The sequence below is a fragment of the Gastrolobium bilobum genome, unplaced genomic scaffold (genome assembly GCF_033153095.1).
Source record: "Gastrolobium bilobum isolate Gb01-03AN ecotype WA unplaced genomic scaffold, APGP_CSIRO_Gbil_v1 utg7848, whole genome shotgun sequence".
Taxonomy (NCBI): Eukaryota; Viridiplantae; Streptophyta; class Magnoliopsida; order Fabales; family Fabaceae; genus Gastrolobium; species Gastrolobium bilobum.
This window is the reverse complement of record NW_026897445.1, coordinates 202,649-225,094: the sequence shown is the minus strand read 5'-3', so window position 1 is coordinate 225,094 and position 22,446 is coordinate 202,649. Positions and strand designations below refer to the sequence as shown.

The following is a 22,446-nucleotide window of genomic DNA, read 5'->3' as shown; positions in this document are numbered from 1 at the left end:
TTTCTTCAATTCAGCACAAATATCCTACATGTAACCATACCTCTAGTATTTCAACTTTAAGTCTTTGGCATTCTAGGCTGGCTCATGCCTCTCTTGATACTGTAAAGTTGGTACTTAGACATTGTAAAATACCATATATAAATAAAACTGACTCAAAGCTTTGTTGTGCTTGTTGTATGGCAAAAATGCATCAACTCCATTTACCTACTACTACCACTGTCTATTCTCAACCTCTTGAACTAATCCTTTCAGACATATGGGGTCCAGCACCTATAGAGAGCACATCAGGTGCAAAATACTACATAATATTTGTTGATGCTTTCTCAAACTACACTTGGATCTATCCCTTAATAAATAAATCACAAACCTATGAAATCTTTGTTCAGTTCAAAACTATGGTTGAACTCCAATTTGACAGCAAAATAAAAGCCTTGCAAACAGACAATGCAAAGGAGTACCTTAAACTCACTCAATATCTAAAACAACAAGGTATTATCCAACGACTAACCTGTCCATATACACATCAGCAAAATGGAAAACCATAGAGGAAACATAGACACATAGTGGAAACTGGATTGGCCCTACTAGCACAATCTCACCTACCCCAAAAATTCTGGGAGGATGCTTTCCTCACTGCCACATATGTTATAAACCAATTACCTACACCCACTTTGAATCAACAATCACCTTTTGAGACTCTTTTCCACATTACCCCTGACTATTCCTTTCTAAAGACATTTGGTTGCAGTTGCTACCCTTACTTAAGACCCTATAACAAACATAAGATTGATTTTCGATCAGCCAAGTGTACCTTTATTGGGTACAACACTCACCATAAAGGCTATAAATGTCTAAGTCCAACTGGTCAAACTTTCATTGCTAGACATGTCTTGTTTGATGAAACTAGTTTTCCCTATCTTCTTAAGTCACCTAATCCCATCTCTATCCCAACACCTACTAGTCAGACTTCAAGTCCCACAATTCCAATAAGTCCCATAATTCCAGTAGGTCCTTTAATTCCAGTCAATTCACACACTACTCACACTAATTCCTCACTGCCTCTGAACCCGAATCCTACTATATCTCCTTCCACCAACTCTATATTGGGTCCTCCACATATTCACTCGCCCAACCATCACTCCAACAGTACAAACTTGAGTGTTCCATTGCATGATTTTTTTGTTAGGACTACTAATTCTACTTGCAGGTCCTCTACTGATACACATCCTCCTCAAGCATCTGCTCATCCCATGACTACCAGGGCTAAAGCAGGCATCTTTAAACCAAAAGCCTACTTGGCAAGTCTAGAACCTACATCTACAGCTGCAGCTATTGCTCAGCCTCATTGGTTTAAAGCTATGCAAGAAGAACACTCTGCTCTTCTACGCAATCACACATGGGAACTGGTCCCTCTTCCTCCAAACAGATCTCCTATTGGCTGCAAATGGGTGTTTCGTACAAAGTTTAACCCAGATGGCACCATCCTTAAATATAAGGCTCGCCTTGTAGCTAAAGGCTTCCATCAAGAAGAAGGGTTTGACTATCAGGAAACCTTTAGTCCTGTAGTCAAGCCAACCACCATTCGTGTTGTCCTCACTGCTGCACTCTCGAAGAATTGGCCCATTCATCAACTGGATGTTAATAATGCCTTCTTGAACGGTGAGCTTCAAGAAGAGGTCTTCATGCAGCAGCCTCCTGGCTTCATTCACCAAGACAAAACACTGGTCTGTAAACTTACCAAAGCACTATATGGTCTCAAACAAGCACCTCGTGCTTGGTTTGAGAAACTCAGCAATACTCTCCATAGACTTGGCTTCACCACAGCAAAGTGTGACTCCTCCCTGTTCATATCCATTACTCCAACCACCACTCTCTTTGTTCTAGTTTACGTTGATGACATCCTTGTCACTGGATCTTGTTCATCTGCTATCCAATCCTTAATTCATTCTCTGAATCAAGCCTTCTCCCTTAAAGATCTTGGACTTCTCCACTACTTCCTTGGTATAGAGGCCACAAAAACAACTTCTGGAGGATATCATCTTCATCAGTCAAAATATATTCATGATCTTCTTAAGAAAGCTAACATGCATGACTGCAAAACCATGCCTACTCCAATGATCTCCAGCTCCAAACTCTCTTCTCGTGATGGATCTCCTTATTCAGACCCTACACAGTACCGCTCTATAGTTGGTGCCCTCCAGTACGCTACAATCACTAGACCTGAAATAACCTTTAGTGTTAACAAGGTGTGTCAGTTCATGCACAAACCCTTAGACACTCACTGGAAGGCAGTCAAGCGGATCTTGCGTTACCTGAGTGGTACGGTGTCTCATGGCTTAGTCATCAATCCTTCCTCCAACTTCAACTTAGCTGCCTACTGTGACTCTGACTGGGGTTCGGATCTTGATGATCGTCGCTCCACCAGTGGCTTCTGTATCTTCTTTGGCTCCAACCTGGTTACTTGGTCTTCGAAGAAACAACATGTTGTCAGTAGATCTAGCACCGAAGCTGAATACCGGTGCTTGGCTGCTACTGTTGCTGAGCTCACCTGGATCCAGTCACTTCTTTCTGAACTTAGAATCACCATTCCACGTCCTCCTACCATCTACTGTGATAATATGTCAGCTGTTCTTCTCACTGCTAATCCCCTTTTTCACAATCGTACCAAGCACTTTGAGCTTGACCTCCATTTTGTACGAGAAAAGGTGTTAGCTAGGCAAGTATCAGTTCATCACGTACCTGCTCCTGATCAGCTAGCGGATGGGCTCACGAAGGCTATCTCCACTTCATCTTTCCATCAGTTCAAGTCCAAGCTGTGTGTCCTTGCCTCCAAGCCCACTCAGCTTGTGGGGGGATGACAGATATACTAAGGCCCAATGGCCCAATGGCCCATATGTATCCAAAACAGAATTCAACAGAATTCTGTTAACCCAATTGTTAGTTAGTTATAAATAGTGAGTTAGCTATTATTAACAGATCTAAGTATAAATAGATCTCAAGTGTAACTGATCAATCAAGCTTTTCATAATTCACTTTTGCAATTACAGTTTCTTTCTCTCTCTCTGATACCTTTCAACCACCAAGCTGGCGACCTTTTTCTGGTGACTTTTTCGACTGACCCATATACCCTTCAAATCGTTTCTTCCCAGCGACCAACTCTGTCCAAGCCTCATCGCATGCGCTGGTCAAAGTCGAAAAACTCCAAAACTTTGTGACGGCGCATGGTAGTGCGTGGCTGCTTCGTTTTCCTCGTGATCTTGACAGAGTTGCTCGCCCTCCTCCTCTTTTGGTCCTGTATTTTTAGTTTTTGTGTTGATCAGAGCTTGTTTCGTGGTACGCGCTCTTGTCCGCACGCGTATTTTGGCTTTCTGATACACTTCTGCTATTTTTATAGGTTACCAATCGCTAACTCTCCCTCTAATAACACGTTCTTATATTTTTCGATATGTACATGACATAACATAACGTTCACAACAGACGGAGGGAAGAGCTTTTTTCTTTTTTAAATAGAAAAAATGAAAAAAGTGAAAGAAAAAAATTAAAATATTCACTATTGTTATATAATAGTCATGAATATTTTTAAAATACTGGGGATTTCAATTTTGTAAAAATTATTTTATTTTTTGGGCATGCTGATAAATAAATTTTTATAAAAATTAATATCATATGATATATTTAGAAGATTTATAATTTCTTTATTAAAAGGTATTTTTGTACAAAAATATTTATTTTTATCCTATCTAGTATTATACAGTGCATTACCAAACACTAGATAATATTATCTTATATAATGTCATGTCAAAGCTGAAAAATATTGAAATTTAATCACGCTTTATATAATCAGACTTTATATTATCAGGTCTTATATTATCAAACCTTATCATAACTTGTATATCAAACATGTCCTTAGGTCTTATCCTATCCTGTACATCAAACATGCCCAAAAAGATAAAGGAAACATGCTAATTCCATTACTCAACATGCTGAACAATAACTCCAAAACACTAAATCCAAGTTATCCTATTATGTCCCCGAGAAGTTTTTCTAATATTAATATTTTTTTTTCACATATATCTTACTATACATTTTAATAGTTTTTATCTCATTAATTTTTAAAAAACGAAAAATCACATGAATACACATTGAGGCATAATTTAGGTGAGCAAACAAAGAAAATAGTAAAAAGATTTTTTTTTTTTTTTTAAATATTCCAATCGGTTCATTGTTTTGCAACTAATTCGATTCGGTGTGAGTCCAGAATTAAGGCTTTAAATCTCTCCCAAAAGTGGTACTGGAGAGATTCAAAAACATGCTCTCATCCCCACCTGCTTAGCTCACATACGTCAATTGAACTACCACCATTTGTTAGTAAAAAGACTTAACAATTGTTCTTTTAGCAAGTAAATGAATTAATATACAATTTGGTATTCGAAAGTAGTGATTGTGTCGCTATGAATCTTGAAAGTGCGTGTGTATTATATAAGGGGTTTATTAATCTCATGTTACACGAGATAGTACTTTCATGTGGATGATACAATTATGTGGGGTCTATAATATAAAAAGAAAAAGAAAAAAGAAAGAAAAAATTGACACAAAATTCTATGAATTTATGACATGAGATAGGTATCTTATGCAGCATGAGACTATCATTTCTCGTTATATAATTTGCTCCCAAAAAGTGGCAACTTCGTAACAAGTTAATATTTTTTGTCAATCAGTAATAGGGAGACATAAAGCAATGTTGATGTGGAACGTTAAGTACACATGTATCACTATTTGTCGACTAGATTACTTACATAGTTACATGAACTTCCCAATTAAGATTGTCACTGCGTTACCTGAAAACAATGGACGAGAAAATTTCAGTCTTTTCCATCGGCATTTGCATTTGTTTCTAACAAAATGCAACGAACTTTTTTCATTTTCCTCCATTTATGAATTGTTTCAATAAAAACACATTCATACAATTATCATTTTACATAAATTTCAAACAAAAAATAAGTACAAAACATCACACTTTTTTTTTTTGGTAGGAAAAATATCACACTTCTTTTATCTCTTCATGAATGACTAATGCTGATTGCCCCTTCACTAGAAGGTATGTGTTCATAAATTGCATTAGATTTTAAGAATTTTCTCAGTTCCGTTGCAATGATTAAAAGTTAGCTTTTTTGTTTGCAATCAAAGAATAATATTATAAGAATTTGCTCATTTTGTTTGAAATTCAATTCTTCTGTAGTTACCTTTCCCACATTCTTCCTGTGAATTGCAAATGAAGAATAGGTATTGATCTTCAATAACTCTGCTGCAAAGCACACACCAAGAATATCCTCTTGATAACCCCACTTTAGCATCCTTTGCCTAGAGGTTTACCCTCTCATGAACCTTTTTCTTTTCTTTTTTTTTTTCTTTTTTTTGGGGGGGGGGGGGGGGGGACTTTGGTTGTGGGAGTATTTGGTGAAATTAATGATGAAATCAGATGATTGATTTATTGTATCGTGTGATCCCGCTCTTCAGATAAATGAGAAAACGTGCATATTTTTATTACCAAAAAAAGAAAAGAAAAAGGTCATGCCGAAATAACAGTATCATCAAATACCAATTCCTGTTTTTTACACAATTATTGCATGGAAAAGATGTTTGGTGATAGGTAAAACAAGAGGACCAACAGTGATACAACTTTCAAATGACTCCAAGCCACTTTAAGAACTTCAAGAAACTAGTCTCAGGAATGAATTCCAGGAAGCCAACTTAAGCTAATATCTGCTTTAGACAACTCTATCTTCAGATTTGGATGGTTAGAATTTTTTCCCCATAAAGCAGCCACCTGTTCGTCACAGATAACATGTAATTGATGCTTTAAAGGCCCAAAGTTCATGACCGAGTATGGCAGTTCACTCAACCTTGAGCAACCCCACATATAGAGCTTCTCAAGACTATGCAATTCACCAATGTACTCAGGTAATTGGGCAAGGCTTACACAGTCTGAGATGTCAAGACAGCGCAATTTTTTAAGTCTTTGAACTGATTCTGGAATCTCTAGCAAGTCAGAGCAGGAACTCAGCCTTAGCAATTCCAAATTCTCAAGTTCTCCAATTTCTTGCGGCAGTGCAGATAGCTTGTGACAGTTAGTAATGCTAAGCTTCTTCAAGGTGGTAATTTTACAAACCTCAGCAGGCAATTCTACCAGATCATTGCAATAGTCAATGTTCATCTCCACTAGATTTGGCAGTGCTTCTGAAATTTGGATGGAACTGCTTTCAAAAGTCTGCCTTGTATTACACATACGAAGGGATAATTTTTGCAGACTCTTCAATTTACACAGACAAGGGACTAAAACCTTCTCCAACCTAATTCTTTTCAGGTCAGACAAACAACCAAGTAGCTCAAAATTGTTTAACTCTGAAGGATGGAAACCGTAGTTTGTGACTACCAAAACCTTAAGTTTACTCATTCTGTTAGTGAACCCTGGCAAGGTGTACTTGCTAGATTGAATATTTAATACCAGAACCTCTGCTTGATCAGGTTGTATGTTGCACCAATCTGAAGTGAATGTTTCATCTGCAAAAGCATCCTATATAGCTTCAAAATTGAATATGATAAATGCCACAACACAGAAGCCATTCATAGTAGTATTTCTTTTTACTGGATTTTATCAGTCGGTTCATCAATTACTCGACTATGATGATTCGAGCCAGGTAGGACCACATGGGAGGCAAAGCTCTCTCTACTAAGTTTTAACATAGTTGTATTCCCAAGGACTAAAACTCAAGATTACTGGTTAACCTAGAATAACCCCTTATCAGTTGATCCCGTGTTTGATGGTTCATATTAGCATTTCTCATTTGTCTGTTTGTGCATATAATTTAAACACACACAGAGAGATACATAGAGAAACTAACCTGTTGAAATAGACAATACACGAGAAATGATACTTTGCTCATTCTGTCCTACCCACCATTCAGGACGATTGTTTCCACTCAAGTCAATCATCAATCTTTCCCTCTGTTCAAATGGTTCTTTGCTGCTTTGAAGGATTGCTAGCTCTCTAAGGAGATCATTCTGCGTGAGGAAGTGATTATTGTAGTACAAATCTCTATCAGTTGCAATTTTCCTGGTCAAGAAGCATACTTAAGTTAACCAGGGAAACCAAAACCCTTAAAGAGATCACTAACATTGATTTTATTTGATATTGTAGCTTACGTTTTTTTTCCCTACTTTGCCTCCAGGGTGACAAGAAGAAAGTCGTGGATAGATAGGCTATTGAATCATTTAGGATGCTTTTGGATAGATCCATTCACTGAAAAGTATATCTTTCAATTTGGTATATGTGATTCATAGATGGTATCTTAATCAAATGCCATGAAGGAAAGCATTTAAATTACATCTTTCTTAAAGCGATCCATAATTTAAGAATAGATAAACTCATCAATAATCAAATGTTAGATTATCTAGAAAATGTTTCATAATATCTTGATTGTGTCTTAGAATCTTGGAGTATCTTGGGTATCTCTTAAGAGTGTTCATATTTCATTGTATTTCATTATGGGATAGGATATCATACCTACATTTTTTTTAATGCCTACTCTATCAATTCCTCTTCAATACTGTTAGATCACAATCTCAACTGATTTTCACCTTTTCTCTTTCCTTTTGAGATTGTGTTCTAACTGTATTAGAGAGAAGTAAGTAAAATAGATATGAAAAGAAGCAGGCATAATATCTTGTTCCTTTCATTATATGTTTCATAATTTTTTTCTACCATTTGAAGCTTGCAAATGTTGATCCTAATGAACTTAGAGAAGTTTTAGATTTTGTTATATTTATATTTGCTTGCCAAGAAATTTTCACAGGTTATTATTCCAACAAAATCTCTTCTTTTTTGGTCATACAACATTGTAGCTAACTCTTTAGGCTAATGATCATTTCAACCTACGTACTGTTTCCAGAAAAGCTCATCTCTCTCGCACATTTCTATCATCCTTGACTTGCCTTTCTGGGAAGCCTAAATTATTATTATTTTTTGTTATTTTTGGTTTTAAAAAGGTTCGTTTGTAACAAGCTACGCTTTATCAAAATAAAAATGCAGCAGTCTCTTCGTCACATATTAAATGCTTTAAATTCTAAAGTTTCATGATTGACGATTTCAATATGCATCCTATCAAACCAGTCACGTGAAGCTTTCTCAGATTATTTATGCTTGAATGATGGTGAATGACAAAGACATTATGTATGCTTGAAGTGTTTTTTAACCTTAACCTAGAAGAAGTTCGGATTGTGTATAACCACAGGTTCAGTAATTATAAGTGGCACTTCAAGAATATCACAGAGTATACCAAAGTATTTAGGAGCATACCTTGTCACAAAAATATCAGCCATGTTTAGGTTGACCAGTTCATAAATTTTCTCCATTGCATTGGCCTCATCTTCACGATGCAGATCTGCCCACATATCAACAAGAGCAGCAGCAGGGATCCTTTTTGCTTCAGGAAATAAGCCTAGATCTCTGAAACACTCAATGACCTTAGGATCCAAGACATCGAAGATGTTTTGTAGACAATCAAGCACATCGCTACTAGTCTCAAGAATTGAATGACCCTAGGACAATTTCTTCGCCCTGTTGCGCCAGAACACCGGATTCTCTTGACTCAGTGAACTCCCAATGATTCTAAGTGCCAAGGGAAAACCACCACAGCCTCTTACTATCTGCAAATCATGTAGTGGTTTCAATGAAACAAGAAGTTCCAACTTAAAATTTTTACTACCCATGCTTTTCTTTTTTTGTTTTGTTTAGCGGAAGTAAATAAAATAAGAAATTGTAAGTGAAAGTCTTTGGTGCTGCCTATGTTCTTTTGAAATCATTATTACTGAAAGGTGACAAAATGGTTTTAAAATAGATTTTTCCAATCATCACAAAATAGGTTTTAGAAAGCACCTTTTTTACATCATCATCGATAATATCAGAGCTGCTTTGATTCAGGGATGCAAAGTGGCGAAATAGATCTATAGCATCTGCATCACCAAGGGGTTTCAAGACGTATAGAGGTCTAAATCTTCTAATAGCGAATTTTGATGTCACTAAAATCATGTAGTTTGATATCTGGAACAAAAATTTGTCAACAAGAAATTCCGCTCCTGTCCAAACATCATCCAGGACTAACAGTATTGGGCTTTTCATCTGTCCTAGCAAATTTTCCAATTGGTTGAACATGTCTTCATCATTTTGAAACTCAGGCTCCTGGCAACCTTTGTGTTGAAATAGTCTCTTCACTATGGTATTCAACTTGGGCGTTTTCCCAAAGGTGACAAAGAATATATTTTCCTTGAATTTACCTGACCAAATGTGACACGTTTAGAGGTCTGCAAGCTCAAGAACATGTTATTCTAGTACAGGCAGAAAGAACAAAAAGAAAATAATGTTTTTCTATTCCGCATGATGGCCTTCCCTTGAAATCCTAATAGGGCTATTATTTGAGAAATAAACATGCATATATTACTACTAAACACGAAATGTGATCTTCAACTAGATTCTCTCGGCTCAAAAACATCAATGCACCAGCATAGCAATGAAGCCACGAGTCCATGACTACCTTATCACCACCCTACTGAAAGTTTTGTCACATGTTTATATTATATTTCTATTATGTCCCTTCACATCATCAACGGTGCGCTCAAGACTTTTTTATAATCGAAAATAAAATAAAATTAGGTTTGCATTTTCTTGCGGCAGATAAGTCCAATACGACGTCGTTTTGAAACGGAAATCATGGTATTTTTATAATTTTAATCTATTTCAGAATTATTATAATCTTTATAATTATAATTTTTTAATATTTCAATCCCAAAACAACATCGTTTTGAAAATAAATACAAATAACTTATCTGTAGTAACTGCAGAAATATTTTTCTCAATAAAATTTTAAATTTTATGTAGTATCAAGACTAATAAGAGACATTAATTATTATAAATATTTCTGAAAAATGGGCTAATTATTAGTACTAATAGCTAGTATTATTAAAAAAATTATTTTATGGGTAAAGGATTAGCCTAGTATTATTAAAAAATATTATTTTATGGGTAAAGGATTTTTCCAGTGGAGATAAGTTATTTCCAGTGAGTCAAAAGCAACATCATTTTGAGGCAGAAATCAAAGTATTTTTGTAATTCTAATATATTGCAGGATTATATTAGTTTTGACATTATAAGTTTTTAATCTTATAATCTCAAAACAATATCGTTTTAAGCTTACTAGAGATAACTTTATCTTAAGTCTTCTTATTTTATACATACAATAAAAAAGATAAAAATACAAATATTACAAACTAAAACATCCACGCACAAAAATATGAGTTCATTTCAGCACTACCAGCACCAATTAAAAGGCAACATGAGAGAGAGAATGTGGGAATTCATACCTTTGACTTGGTCATCCCAACATAAACTTTTGGCTAATGTAGTCTTCCCCAAACCTCCTGAACCGGTCACCGTGAGAAACGAGACACTCATCATCGGGTCTTGGAGCAACTTCAGCTTCATCTCCTTCATAAGAACATCCAACCCAACGGTAAACTCAGGGGGTTTAGGAGGCGAGCACACGCCCCTTATTTCATTCCTTGAAACAATATTTCTAATCTCCGTATGAATCCCTCTCACCTCCAAATGGACCCCAGCAACATCCCTCGCTATCTGAATTTGCAAATTCAGATTAAAGAAATTTAAAATCGACGCATTCAATTCTTCAAGTTCCTCTTGGTAATATGCCTTATAACAGCAGTTCCACCACTGAACTTTAGAACACTTGAGAACAAGGTCCTTGCCACTCTTCATCCGATCGATCAGCGTCTTCGTTTCCTCCTTTGACCGATTCAATTTCCTGTAAAGATCCTCTCTTTCTTGAACCGTTGGTCCTATTGCTTCCAGGGTGGACTGCAAATTTTGTAGAGTTGGTGTGAACTTAACAGCCTTGTCCTTGATTTCCAAAACAGTACGCAGCAGTTCCCCAACCAAAGCTCCAACAGCAGCATCTGGAAGCATAGCCATGAACTTTCCAGAGAACCAAACCAAACACGCCCCAAATCAGAAACTGAGATGTGAGTGGGTCAAACAAACATAGGCGAGCTACATGAAACGAAGGTCAAAACAAAAATAGTCAAACATCGAGTTTGTGTGAAAACAAAAAGGACAGCGCGATGATAATGCAAATGGAAGTAAAAAAGTAGTGATAAATGTACTCAAAGATGCTTTCTAAAACGCTGTTACATTGGAGAGAATCCAATTCCAGCTGTTTTTGTTCTCACCAATAGGGGAATATAAGAAAAGATGGCTGATATATGCGAATATGAAATTTTAGAAAACGATATTTATTTGATAGGTCAGCTTATGTATTATTAGTTATTGGAAAATGGGTTTATCATCTTGCAGACATTCCTCCCATCGTTTTTTTAACTATTTATTCTCAAAGTACATAATTAAAAGAAAATCAGTTAAAAAATTATTGCTGGTTTTCTTTTAATTATGTACTTCAAGAATACATAGTTAAAAAACGGTTGCACGAATTTCTGTAACATGAGAAAAAAGAAACCCTTAGTTATTTGTTGTAAGTTATACCATAATTTGTTCTTTTAAAATTATATTCATTAAGTTGTTGGGATTTGTTGATTGTATTGTATATAAAATAGTCTAGTGTGTGGGATAAAGTCTAATAATATGTAATTTTCGTGTGTATTCTTTTTTATTGAGTTATATAATAGTATTTCCGTTGCGTATCCAAGGCACGCAGATTATCTCTCATGTCTTTTGTTTTCCTCTCTCTTAACATGATATTATAAGCCTAACAAGAATCCTAATTCACGCTTACCTAGTGGCCCACTACCTAACAATGATAAATTTTTTCAAAAAATGTGTCGTCCTCTCAGTTTCTGATCTCTTCGTCTTTGCAAATGCCTTATATCATAGTCAATCTCATCTCTGGTCAAACCAGTGCTGCCATCGACCACCACTCTAGCAACCTTTTCGACAAACCCATTTACCGTTCATAGCGTCTCTTCCCGCGACCACCTCTTCCCAAGCCCTATCGCACACGTCCTCAAGTGTTGGTTGAAGCAGCGAAACTCCAAAACTTTGTGGCGGCATATGGTAGCGCATGAATGCTTCGTTTGTTATGTGATCTTAACAGACTTGCTCTCCTTCCTTTTCCGGTCCTGACTCTGTAGTTTTCGATTTGATTAGAGCTTGTTTCGTGGTACACACTCTTGTCCCCATATGTTTTTGGCTTTTTGGTAAGCGTTTGCTGTCTTTACAGGTTACCCATGGCTGACTCTCACACTATTAACATGTCCTCTATTGTTTCAAAGCCCGAGGCACCTTTTTTTAGCAATTATGTTCATGCTTCGTTATGCATGGATAAATTGGATGGATCTAATTATGACTTTTAGGCATCAGACATTAAACATTGGCTTGAGAGATAGGATTACACCGACCATCTCACCACCATTACTGAATCTGTAGTCGCTGTTGAGCGCCCTAGGCAGAAGAAGATTGATGCCCAACCATGCACTATCATTAAATCCACTATTCACCCTTCCCTTAAGCAGATCTTTTGTGCTAATGTTAAATGCGAATGTGTTTAGGGTTAGGCTAAGGAATTGTATACTAACGACACTCAGCGTCTCTATGGTGTCTGCAAGAACCTGATAGATGTTATATCACATCAGCGTTTTGATTTTCATACTTAGGGAAGGTTCATGATTTGATCCGCGACTTTAATGAACTTCTGCCCTCAGCTGAGGATCATACTAAGGAACTTGAATAGTGAAACACTTTTTTTTATGTTGCTGGCTCTTTATGGCTTGCCCATAAGTACTATGCCAACCATGATCAGATTTTGTGTTCTACCACAACCCCAACTCTGACCTCTGTTTGGTTTAATTTGTCTCGGATTCCACTTAAGCACCATGTTGAACCTATGGTTTTTGCCTTTTACGCCAATAGATTCCTCTGCACTTGTCTCCTTGGGTTTTGTTCCCCATTCAACTAATTAATTACCTTATATGTCTTTTGTTTCTCTCTCTCTCTTAACACGATTAATGACATCTTATTTCGTGTGAGCTTTGTAATCTGTAGATATTAAAAGTTTATTTTTAATTTTGAGTTAAAGATGTCGAATTAACCAAGTATCATATAAGTGGAAAAAAAATCTGTAAACTCACTACATTTTGAGTTAAGATGTGATATCAACCTACTTATTGTGATTTTTCATTTGGACCATTGATGGAAATATTATTTAGAAAGAGTTTTGAGCTTCCCGTAATATTCCAACAAAAGATAGAAATGAATTTTTTTTCAATAATTTACTTTTTATAAAAGGATATACATATTCGATAAAAATTGAAACAAGTCAAATTATGTGTAAAATCAATAAAACTTTGAAAGTTAGTAAAAATTGTGAAATTCCTATACATATTAGATAACTATATGAGTTCCTTGTGTCATTGTATTATTAAAGTCAAGGGAGTCAAATGTTTATAGGAATTAGCCAATAAAAATTAAGGCTGAAAGTCTTAAGAAGAAATAAGCCAATAGGATTTAAGTTTGAAATTCAAAGGTGACATGTAAAGATTTACTCACTTGGTTTCATGTAATTGGCTACACTTTGAGACATAGCAAGTAGCCAATAAAAGTAGCCAATGGAAATGATTTTAAGTGTCAAAAGGTCTTGGTTGAAATAAAGAACCAATAGAAATTTATGTTGAAAGTCTAAAGATGAATGAACCAATGAGAATTCATTTTGAAAGTCAAAAGTTGTAGGATAAGTGAGTAACTTATTAATCAAGTTGTTTGGCTTGATATTTTCAGCCATATGCCTTCTTGTTTCACGCCACTTCCTTTCTCTTTAAGGATGAAGTGTTCTAGAATGTGGTATTAAAAAGATGACAAGGCCAAGTGCATAGAAAATCAACCAATGAGAAGATAGTTTGCAAAGTTGAAACACTAAGTAAATATCTAAGTTTAATAAGTCATTCATTCCTTCCTTCAATATAAAAAAGTGCACTATCTCATTGTCTTCAAAATCATGGACACCAAGGAAGAAAGAGGAAGCTTGATAGATTGAATTGAAGTTATTTTTTAGCAAAAATTCATTACACAAAACTTGTAGCCCTTGATGTTGTGATCAAAAACCCTTTATTCTTTCATCTTGGAGAGCCTTATTCCTTGAGATGTTCTCCTCCAAAGGTGGCTGCCACTATTCATGCAGTGAAAAAAATTCAAGTGTTCTTCAAGGTTCAAAGCATGGAAAGTGTTAGAGTGTTGTTTAGAAAGCTATTTAAGGTAATAGGCCTAAACTTTGATGGTTTAAAATAGATGTGTCAAGTGATTTATGGATGATTAGGGTTATATGTAAACATGATCCTAATATGATATTTTAAGTGGTTTAATGTTCTTTGGTGGTTGATTGTTGGTTCTAAGTCAAACTATGCTTGATTAAGCTTAAAACAAACATAAGGGTTTGATATTTTTTAAGAAGAACAAATCGGCCGAGAGTAAAAATGATGCACATCATGTGTTTCATAAATTTCCTAAGTGAAATTAGAGTTTAAAGGTGATTGGAATGAGGATTCAAGTGTTGAAGTTAATGTAAAATTGATTGAGTTGATTAGAAGTTGACAAATCCTAATAGAGGAAAATCTGACCTCTGTTTTGCAAAATTTTATAATTGGAGTTGTAGGACTCCAAATTGAGTGTGATTTATACTGAATTAAAGGTACACAAGTCTACTTTAATATATCAAAAATTAAGAATAAACTAACCAGAATTGAAAAATTAGTGAACTAAATAGTAAAGGCTGTATAGGATGTTAAAAACTATGTTTACATTTGAGTCCAAATTAGAAAGGGCATATCTCACTCATTTTTTAATGAAATGAGGTGTATGAGATATCAAATTAAATCTTAAGGTGTCTAGTTTCTTGTCTCAAAAGATGGGATTTTTACCTTTGACGCCACTCGCTTTTAAATATAAGTAGCCAAATATAAATCTTCTATCTCTTTCTTTTGCTGGAAATAATATCTTGTTTGCTCAGTCAATATATTATAAAAAGTCATGTTAATTATTTTTTTAGAATTTACCAATTCTCAAGATAAGTTAATAAATATTTTTATTTATTAATTAAGATCAATAAATTTTTAGATATTTACAATAAAATTATTTAAAAATGTAACTCTCAGCACTGTCATCATATTATGGAAGGGAAGGTGGGTCAAAAGAAAGTTTGTGGCTCTAGTCGATATATGAACAATAAAGACTATGTTATCAAATATGTTATAAATCTATGAGTAAAATTATTTAAAATTAAAGACAAAATATGATTTAAAAAAAACTGACAATGAATATTTATTATTAAAAATAATTTTCTTTTTTATTTATTTAATAAAAATTACTTTTATTCATTTTTAAATTTTTTTTAGTTACTTGTTTTTATTCAAGTAATATTTATATGCTTTAATTTGGTAAAAATGTTGGTGTTGGCTAAATATCAAAACTAATTGGTGGAACTTTATAGAGGCATTTTTAGGAAAATATCTACCGGAAATTTATTTGATAGATAATTCCTCTTTTGCTCCATGGTTATGCACCCTCGTATGCTCGTAGTGGCGCTGCAAAAACTCACACTCTCTCACAATGGTGCTTGTCTGGTGGCTTTGGGAGAGGAGTGGGTCAACTATAAAAAACCATAGGAGGTGCAATTTTTTTTTGGGGATAAAAAGGAAAATAACAACAAACAAACTTACATCTGAGTAACCATGCGAGGCCACACAATACCCCTATTATCTCTTTCTAACAGCTCCAAGCACCCTTCAGGAGGAGAGGAGAACAATTAAGTATCCCAATTAAAACTATAATAACCCTAATAATATGACTTTTAAATTAGAGGGTTATAATGAAGACCATATGGTCATAAATAGAATGAGGATGAAATTCTAAGAATTTTGATACCCATATTGAGGGTATTATGCACAGATGAATTTTCATCTGTTAAATTTGACTGCTGATGTAAAAACAGTTAGTAGAATAGCCCCAAGTTAGCAAATTATAGTTAGAGAGCTAATCTAATGATATAAACATCATGAATGAGGTTAGGATATGATTTGATGAAGATTGATACACATATTAGGGTATTTTTGAAAAGTCATTTCTGCCGGATATTTTGTACTGCTGCAGCAGCAGCCGGTAGAATCCTGGAACGGAAAAAAGATGAGAAAATAGAAATGGAAACCAATATATGCCTAACAAGTCATAATTAGACTAAAAATGTTAAAGTTAAGAAGATTATGAAATCCGAGTACAGTTAAGAACACCGGTAAAGACTACAGTGCAATTAAACAACGGTTACTGGATCTGTGATCTACTAATCAAATTTTTAAGTTATGAACATGATAATTAGACAAAATTAATGTTAAGTACTTAAAGTTAGAGTCTCGGGAGTTTTCGGGTAAAAATTTGACGACAGTTCAGTTAAAAATTACACCGGGTCCCACTAAAGGACAAAGGCCACTTAAGTGACATGGCACCCCTCATTAGGGCACCCTCCTCTCCTTCCCTTCCATTTCTGATCAACAGCCCCTTCACTCCTTCTTTCTCTAAATTTCAAATTTTAAAAACTCTCTAACTTCTCTCAAAGATTTCTTCACCTAAATCTCTCTAAACCACCAAATTTCCTTCACAAAGATTGTTCCCCTCACTCTCCTCTTTACAACCATACCATTTTCATGGTGTGAATCCAAAATTTTGTGTCCCTTATCATCCCAAACAGCCATGGTTTTGTGAAGAGTAAAGTCCTTGGTGTTGTGTTTTTAAACTTTCTTGAATAACCACACTTGGTTGCTTGGTTCTTGTGATTTGTGGGTAAGTCTCTTGATTTTTTTTCATTAAAAATCTCATCTTTCTTCTTGTGGCCTTGAGCCTAACTCATGAGTATGTTCATGAAGGTTTGTTCTTGCTTAAAGGAGGGTTCTCGGTGGAAAAAAGTGGAGCCTTGAGCTAAAGGAGGAACCTTGAAGATGTAAGCTTCCATGGAGTAAAATAACTCAAAAGTCTTCCCTTTTATGCCTTAGTGTGCCACAATTTTGTGATATTATTAAGGAATATTGTTTAAAAAATTTATGTCATGGTTTGATGATGATCCTTAAGTGTGTGTGTGTTTTAAACCATGGAATGATGGATTGGATGGCTAAAGGTGCCATCTTTGGACCTTAGAGTGATGTTCATGTAAAAAGATGACTATGAACCCTAAAATGGACCATGAACATTTCAGCCATATCATGTAAGGATAGGGTTTGATGACAAAAAAATGTGATTAAGTTGTTAAGTGTGGAAAAATGATTAGAAAGATTAACTAGGTGGGTTAACTCTAAGTAAAACTCACTAATCATGATTAATAATGGTTAAAAACTCTAATTAAAATAGCTCATCAAATTTGTCCCATAAAGTATATAAAGGTTTAGTTGTGTTAAAATTAAGGAGATGATGACTTAGGGGATTAATTAAGGGTAGGAATTAATTAACAAAAGTAATTAAGGATTTAACTCTAAAATTGGACTAAAGTAGGGTTTAGGTACACTAATTAAGTAATTAGTAAAATTCAAGTATCATGACATAATGGGACTAAGGATATTTCATAATGTGACTTAATAATAGAAAAATCCAAGAATTAAAGTGAATTAGGATTTATAATAAAAAATAATTAAGGTTTGTTAAGTAAACACATTTAGGGCTATATAATCAGTTTTTAGGCGAAATTGCAGAGAAAATGTCTCCCTCCACAGAGGTCATATAGGGCTGTGACTCATATCAAATTGAAGCTTGAGATGTTAGCTATGTGGTGTCACAATTTGGTACCAATTGAAGATGTATTCCATTCTGTATGATCGTTTTAGTGAGGACTCCCCAGGGAGGCCATGTGCAGGGGCTGTACATGGCTGAAACTTCCATGAATTGTTTCTCCCTCAATTATTACTAAAATTAGCCTCATAACATGTCTAATTAAATCTAAAGGTGTCTAGTTGTCTGCATAAAAATGTGAGAGCAATTGGTTTAGTAGATTTTTCAGAATCGCAGAAATGGTAAAGGATGTTTAGGGATCTGTTCGGAGTTGGCAAACAACTTTGTTTGTCCAACTTCAAATGATAATAACCGGAGCTAGGAAACTCCAAATGAGGCATGTGATACCTTGTTGGAAAGGTAATTGAGTCTATATTAACATAATAAAAGATGAGAATTTTATAACAGGTAAGTTGCGCTCAGTGACTGGAAAATAGAAGCATGTACAGATTTGGGAAAATCGTAAAAGTGATATTTAAGCTAAGTGGGCTTATGGGAACCCTTAGTAACTTATAATAATTAATTATATGACTTGGATGAGTTGAAAATAATCTAAGTTACATAAGTATGCCTAGAAGAGGATTCTAAGTTATGTAAGTAATTAAAGAATGCGGTGGCTTATAATAATGCACAAAAATAAATAATAAGTAATAATTGGTATAGACTTGTGATGAGCATATTATTGGCATGTAAGAATGTAATGTGGAATCATTAAGTGATTGAGTATTAATAATGTAAATGATTCCTTCTCTAGGTTTGCCTAGAGAGCTTGGCACTTGAGAGTGTACGGGAGCATACATATTTACTGTTGGAGTTGGGCTGTTGATAAGCTCAGTGAGGTAAGCTCCTAGTTCTAGTTGACTCCTCTCTCTTGTGGCCACACCATGATGGTGGGCATTATGGTTGTATTTTATGAAAGTATATGGTATGATGTATATGTGCATTCATTCACATTCATATAGATGTTATATGATCTTGATGTTATGATGATGCACTGATGATATATGTTATGAGGATCCTGGGCAGTGATCATGGTATGTAGGCTGCCTATGACTTAACTCTAGGAGATTTTTCATACTAAGGTTGTGTTGACTGTCTATGGCTTGACCCTAGAAGTCACACATGTGTAACCATCTATGGCTTTGACCCTGGGGTTACATAAGGATGATATAATGATGCTATGTTTATGTTGTATGTCTGTATTATATGCTTTATATCTGACTTGTCATGCAGGAAGTGGACTCAGGGGTTAGAAGATCCTCTATGAACCTTGAGCTTACTGAGATGTTGTTATCTCACCCCGTTTGGAGATATCATTTCAGGTACCCAAAGTAGTGGTGATGCTTCTAGGGGCAAGGCCCCCGCATTGGAGTAGTTGATGATGCAGCTGATGATTTTATATTATGTTTAGATTTGATGTTAGCATGTAGACTTGTTAACATGGTTCATTATTTTATGAATATTATTGTATGCATTTATTTAGACTCATGATTGTATTCTTAGAGCCATGGATTTTTTACTGATACTTTTATACTTTGAATTAATATAGACTTGATGCAAGTATTCAGTTAATTTGGGCATAGAGCCTTACTATTTGTATTGACCCATTGAGGGGATTGCAGTCCGTGTGGGACTTGCAACCTATCTGTTTAAATTATTGTATCAATTAGGTGATCTGTATGTGTGGGACCATATTCCTAGTTATCCGAAATACAGCCGTTATGTTGTTCGTGAGACTCTGTCAGGAATGACACTTGATGTCATATCTTGATGGTCAATGGCCACTAATACTGGCTCACGGGATTAATTAGTAGGTGTTTGTTTATATTCACGCTTTCGCAGTATCTCACGTGAACGATTTTAGAAATGTTTTAATAAAATGTTTTGGAAAAAGTTTACTCATATTTTTATAAGACGTTTTATTTCTTTTGCAAATAAGTCTTCCGCTGTGTATGCTAAATATCATGATGTTAATAACCGGAGTACTACGAGGTGTTACCAAAACCATGAGCAAACCCTGCAAGCCAGTCAGCTATGCCATTGCCTTCCCTATAGATATGTGATAAAACCACCAGCAAATATTGGTTGAGGACATTTTTGATTCTGTTCACCAAACTAACCTGGGGGTGTTGGAATGAACAACCCTCTTTCACCAGGTTTATAACTACGTGAGAGTCACTTTCTAAGACTATCTTCCTAATGCCTTGATTCCAAGAGACTTGCAGGCCTAAGAAAATGCCCCAAAGCTCAGCTTTAACAGAGCTGCCATCCCCTAAATTCTTGGAAAAATCCAAGAACCAATGCCCAGAATCATCACACAACACACCACCATAGCCACTTTTCCTGTTATGCCTCAAGGCTAATCCATCAATGTTCATTTTGGCCCAGCCACGGGGGGAGGAACCCATCAGATAAGGATCTCAGACTTATTCTTACCCAACAGACCAGCCTTCTTATAAACGTTTTTTGCATCTACGAAGTTCATTAGATAAGCAGTAGCAGCTCTAGCTATTTCATCATGGCTGCTACTTCTATTATCAAAAACCAAAGCATTTCTTTCTCTCAAGATATACCATCAAACAATACCAAACATAAAGTTACTTGTATCACCCTCCAGTAGGTTTTTTTTGGATGCAGATTCAAGCTCACCCACTCCTTTAGCTGCAAGTTATTAAATCTAGACAGCTTATTCGAGTCGATGAAGATTTTCCAGATTGATTGAGCCCATCCACAATATCTCAGTGCGTGTAATCAATCCTCAAGCCACAATCCACACATGGGACATAAATCAGAGTCTAATATATGTCTATATTTCCTTCTCTAGTTTGTCAGGAGATTTTCACCTAGCAGCAACCAGAGAAAGGTTTGGATTCTGGGAGGTCCATCCCAACTCCAAACAACATTCCTGTTGGGCTGTGCTACCTTAGGGTCCTCAGTATTCAAACTACCAAAGGCAGATGAAGTCGAAAATTTTCCATCCTGAATAAAGTCCCAGGTCACTTTGTCCTCTCCATTTTCAGGGTATGAAGGGAAGGTGTTCACAATGTAGCTAATAGGTTCTGGGGATAAGGTGTTATAAAAAATCTGCCAATTCCACTCCCCATTATGATCCACCATATGGCCAACAGTAGCATCAAGTTGATTAGGATGAATCAGTTGGACAATATGAAGTTTCATAGGGCCAATTGGAAGCCATTTTTCATTCCAAAAGGAAGTATCTTGACCATTCCCAACCATGATCCGAGATCCAGTAGACACTTGAGGCCACACTCGAACAATCCTCTACCATAGGTTAAAAGCTCCTGGCTTTTTTCTAATATTTGGGATTAAAGCCTCTCCCACTTTGTACTTATTTCTCAAAACTCTAGCCCAAATATCCTTTCTCTGGGTTAGAATCCCATACCCAATCTTCATTAAACAAGCTTTGTTAGTTTGCCTCGAGCTCCTCACGCCAAGTCCCACATCCTTCTTGGCTTTACAGACTATATTCCAGGGAAGGGCATGAACCTTTTCTACTATCTTGGCTTGATCCCCAAACAAATGTTCTCATCTTCTCCTCCATAGCATCACAAGTACCAAGAGGAATAAGGAAAATTTGCATAGAGTAAGTGGGAAGAGCAGACAACACTAACTTTGTGAGCACAACTCTTCTTGCAATAGACAAGGATTTCTCTTTCCAAGCACTTAGTTTGGTGCTAGTCTTATCTAAAATATATCTAAAAGTACTCTTATTAACCCTCTTATGAAGAATAGAAACTTCAAGGTATTTTCCCAGATCAAGGGTAGGAAGAAAATTCAAAGCTTGGCACATTTCACCTCTTCTAGCATGATTCACGTTCTAAGAGAAGGAAGCCCGGGTCTTGCTGTTGCTAACTTTCTGGCCAGAGGCTGCGCAGAAATGATTTAGGATGCTAGTAATCATCTCAACTTGATTCAGAGAAGCTTTTGTGAACAACAAAAGGTCATCCGCAAAGAAAAGGTGGAAATTGGTAGACCATTTTTCCCAAGGGACACAAGATTCCATTTCTTTTGATTCACTGTTGAAGAGATAATGTGACCTAGTCTCTCATTACAAAGCACAAATAAGTAAGGAGAAAGGGGGTCTTCCTTTTTGATTCCTCTAGATAGGCTAAAAGCTTCTGTTTGGGCACCATTCCAAAGAAGATTCATAACTGAAGAGGAGACACAAGTCATTATGAGCTTAATCGGATATTCTAGTAAACCTGAAACCCGAAGGTTATCCTGCAAGAAATCCCAGCCCAACCTATCATAGGCTTTCTCTAGATCCACCTTGATAGCCATCCAACCTTTCTTCCCCTTCTTGGTTCTCATGGAATGGATTATCTCCTGGGTTATGATAATGTTATCAGAGGCATGTCTTCGTTTTACAAAGCTACATTGGTTAGGCATGATGAGAACACTTATGTGATTCTTGAGTCTTGAGGAAATCAACTTCGTAGCTACTTTGTAAATAACATTGCAGAAACTGATATGTCAGAACTAGCTTAAAACTTCCGGATTATCCGTCTTAGGAATTAGACAAATCAGAGTTTGGTTCACACCTGCCA

General features: G+C 35.8%; 1 pseudogene; it reads right to left on the bottom strand.

The window, feature by feature from the left end:
• Nucleotides 1-5,578: 5,578 nt before the first annotated feature.
• On the bottom strand, nucleotides 5,579-11,144 carry LOC133307015 (probable disease resistance protein At5g66900; annotated as a pseudogene).
• Between the last annotated feature and the right edge of the window lie 11,302 nt (nucleotides 11,145-22,446).